The following is a 3,131-nucleotide window of genomic DNA, read 5'->3' as shown; positions in this document are numbered from 1 at the left end:
TCACTTGCTCGGTTAAGACCACTTTTCTAGGTACTTGGCTTTTGTTCTTCCTCTTTTGGGTGCACAAGTCCTTCAAGAATTTGGCATAAACTGGAATTTGCTTGATTGCATCCAAAAGTGGAAGATTGACTTTCACTTGCCTAAACATGTCCATGATTTCATTTACTTTGGCCTTTTGTTTGTCATTTGAAATGGATCCTTTTAAGGCATCCGGAAATGGAGCTTTTGGTTCAAAAACCTTTTCAGAATTTTTCTTTGAAGTCTCTTCAACACAAGAAGTTTTCAAATCATTTTGCACATCTTTCTTTTTAAAATCACTTTTTAAATCACTTTTCAACACATTCTCATTTATATGGTCATGCACATGCAATGAAGGAAGAATATGATATGAAACGGGACGGGTGTCAACTTGTGGTTGCACCGCTTCACTCTCTTTATTGGACACACCTAGTTGGTTGTCCACAACCCTTCCACTTCTTAAGGTAGGCACTGCATTAACATGCTCTATTGTGTGACCTTCCGATGAGGAATGAGTCTCCACAACACATTGTTGCTTTTGAAGGGCATTCAAAGGCACTTTTCCCTTCTCTCTTGCATTTAAAGTGCTAGCTATTTGCCCTACTTGGGTTTCTAGCTTTACAATGGATTGAGAGTGAGAATGACGGAATTGTGTGTTTGCCTCTAGAGTGCCCAAAGCGGTCAAAACTTTCTCTTCAAAAGTGGGACTTCTAACATTTCCTTGGGAATATGATGGTTGATTGGGAAAATGAGAATTAGAGAATTGGTTTCCTTGTGATTGATATGATGATCTAAAACCTTGGGAACCTTGGCTTTACATTGGAGGTGGAATGTACTTTCCTTGAAAACTGCCTTGGGAAGGGTTTAAGCCCTCCCCTTAGTTTTTCCAAGAGAAATTCGGGTGATTCCTCCAACTAGGATTGTAATGATTTCCATAAGGATTGTTCCCTTCATTAGTAAAAATAGCATTTGCTTGTTCATGATGCTCACTTTCCACATATCCATGGGGACAATTGGAAGTAGAATGTAAAACACTTGAACAAGTCATACATGTCTCATTAGATGCATGATGAGAATGGTTAGGGAAGGAAGATACTTGATTCACCGAGTTTTGGTTGATCAAAAATTGATCAAACCTTTGAGATAATGATTTCATTTTAGCAACAATTTCATTGAAGTGGTCGACTTGATGTAAGCCAACACTCTTCCTACCACTAGAATTTCTACCATTCTTCGAAGATAAAGTACGATGCAACGAATTTTCACTCATGCTCTCATAAAGATGCCACACGTCATCCTTATGCCTATCAATGTAAGAGCCCACCATGGAAGCATCAATGATGCCTTTGTAATTGTCCGATAAGCTCTCAAAGAAATATTGAACTAATTGCCATTTGGGCATGTCATGATGTGGACACTTCCTAAGCAATTCATTAAAGCGTTCCCATGCCTCATGAAATGTTTCTCCATCCCCATGAGAAAATTCTCGAATTGAGGTTCTCATAGCATTGGTGTTAGAAATCGGATAGTACTTCTTCAAGAACTCTTGTTGCATTTCCGCCCAAGAAATTGTTGAAAAAGGCCTAAGATGGTTAAACCAATATTTTGTCTTGTCTTTAAGGGTGAATGGAAAAATTTTAAGCCTTAAGACCTCTTCCAGCATGTCCGTATATTTTACGGTGTAACATACTTCAAGAAACTCATCCAAATGCTTGTAAGGTTCTTCACTTGGAAGTCCATGATAATTAGGAAGCATTTGAATGGTTTGTGGCTTGATTTCATAATGGTGTGCTCTAAATGGTAGCAATTGAATGCATGTGGGTGCATTATATTCATTAGGCACATAGTGATCTCTTAAAGCAAGGGGAAGGTTAGCAATTGGAGGTGCAACATGGGCACCTTGATTGCCTTGAATGATAGGGGGTGGTGGAGCATAGATTGGCCTTGGCATCTTGGCCTTGTTGTTGTGGTGGATGAACATATGGCCTTGGCATGCCTAATGGAACTTGCATGTTATCATGATACACATTGGGGTGGAGGATACCTTGTTCGTCTATGTGACCAAGGTCCTCCACGTGGTCCTCATTGTGTCCTTCCATTAATGAAATGGATTGACTAGAACTACCTCTTCCCCTAGGGTTTCGAACAATGGATTCAAGATGAAAATTTAAAGGGACAAGAGTGGGTCTCAATGATCTACGACCATGCATGCACAATGCAACACAACAAGTAATAACAACAATCAACAACCTTCCTCCATATTTAATGTTCTCATAATCCCATGCTTAAACAATATGCAAGAAAAGTAAATTGCCTCAACGGGGGCTCACGATTTAACTAAAAATTAAAATATAAGCCTCTACGTAGGCCGAGGATTTAACTAAGGGATGAGTAAAGAAAAGCTCACAAAGGTCCTTTAGCACTTAAACTCCAAATATATAGCTTAGTTTAGCAATTTTTTTATGATTTTAGCATTTTTCCTTTGCTTGCTTAGCTCCTTTGCTTGAATGCTCCTTTGCTTGCATCCTAGCTCAATGCTCCTAGTTAAAAAAAAAAACAAACACAATAAGTAACAAAAATTGAAAACAAAGTAAAGACACGATCAAAAGAGTACTAATTCCTAATTGATTCCACAAATACGATGCTGCCAATCAATTAATCCCAGGCAACGGCGCCAAAAACTTGGTGTTTCCTGGGTCATTAACGCCGAAACCTAACAGTTTGTGCAATGTGGCCAAGTTTTGCATTTAAAAATTGCCACTACTACCTTTCACTAAAAATATAGCTAGGGTGAGTAGGGATCATCCCAAGGGATTGAGGGTCACACTAGGTTGAGGAATCAAGATTAGGGTTAGTAGGCCGAGTGATCAAAATAGTGGTTGGTTGGTTGAATTAAACTAGAGGCAAATTAAACTAAGTAAACAATAATGCAATAGAGAGAATAAAAGAGAGAGAGATCTTGGGGTTTAGAGATCACCACTAAACATTGCTTTTCTACACCTTTAATGAATGATTAATTATGGGGAGAACATGTATTGCAACAAGGTGTGTGTGTGTGGTTGTTTTAACAAGTATGAATGACAAATTAAGCATATATTGTCTAAACAACATGG

General features: G+C 38.5%; 1 pseudogene; it reads left to right on the top strand.

Annotated features, from left to right (window-relative positions):
• The first annotated feature begins 1,418 nt into the window (after positions 1-1,418).
• LOC132280495 (small nucleolar RNA R71) lies at positions 1,419-1,517 on the top strand (annotated as a pseudogene).
• The last annotated feature ends 1,614 nt before the right edge of the window (positions 1,518-3,131 follow it).

Source organism: Cornus florida, unplaced genomic scaffold (genome assembly GCF_030987335.1).
Source record: "Cornus florida cultivar Cherokee Brave unplaced genomic scaffold, ASM3098733v1 CherokeeBrave_3.0.0_Hap2_Chr10, whole genome shotgun sequence".
Classification (NCBI taxonomy): Eukaryota; Viridiplantae; Streptophyta; class Magnoliopsida; order Cornales; family Cornaceae; genus Cornus; species Cornus florida.
Note: the sequence above shows the minus strand (reverse complement) of the source record. Positions and strands in the feature narration are given on the sequence as shown.